This window comes from Panthera onca, chromosome A1 (genome assembly GCF_046562875.1).
Source record: "Panthera onca isolate mPanOnc1 chromosome A1, mPanOnc1 haplotype 2, whole genome shotgun sequence".
NCBI lineage: Eukaryota > Metazoa > Chordata > Mammalia > Carnivora > Felidae > Panthera > Panthera onca.
Window position 1 is genome coordinate 214,396,371 of NC_138339.1, and position 910 is coordinate 214,397,280.

Sequence of the window (910 nt, forward strand, 5' to 3'; positions counted from 1 at the left end):
TTTTTTTATTTTCGAACAAGGAAAGTGAGCTCCCAAAGATTTTCGAAGTAGTGATTTGACTTTCAACAAGCTTGTTTTTATGGCCCATCGCTAGTCAATAACCCATTATTTTCATGTGCTGGAACGACACAAGAAGATTAATTTGTACGCTGTGGAAACTCCAGCCAAAACAGTTGGTTAATAATTACTACTTTTCACCGAATGCCTATTATGCATCAAGTGTTATACTCTACTTGGGGAGATTAAATATTATGAAACTGGTTTCACAACTGATGAAGTTGAAGTTTAAAGAAGGTAAGTGACTTACTTGCCTCCGATGGCCCAGCTCAGTAGTAGAAAGTCAAGATTTGAACTCAAAGCCTATACCCTTAACCACTCTGATATGATTTAATTTGACCTGAAGTTTTGTCTTTAAAATGGGGTTTGAGGGGCGCTGTGTGGCTCAGTCGGTTAAGTGTCCATCTCTTGATTTCAGCTCAGCTCGTGATCTCACAATTTATGGGTTCAAGCCCCAACTCGGGCTCTGTGCTGATAGTGTGGAGCCTTCTCTGTCTCCCTCTCTTTCTGCCCCTCCCCCACTCACTTGCGCACGCGCTCTCTCTCTTTCTCTCAAAAATAAATGAATATGCATTTAAAGTGAAATCAAATCAAATCAAGTAGGGTCTGAAGATTCAGAATCTGGAATCCCCATGAGACGTTGAGTGGCTCTTGAAATAATCCTGCAAATATTAGTATGTTTTGGCGTTCATATATTCAGTCAATCGATACCATTTTCCTTTCTTCTTCTTGGTCCTGGGGATGAAATGGTGATAAGCAGATATGGTGTCTGTCTTCACGGAGCCTACAGCCCGGAGGGAACACCAACTGCTAATTGAATAATCGCACAAGTGAATGTCAAGCTACACCCCTA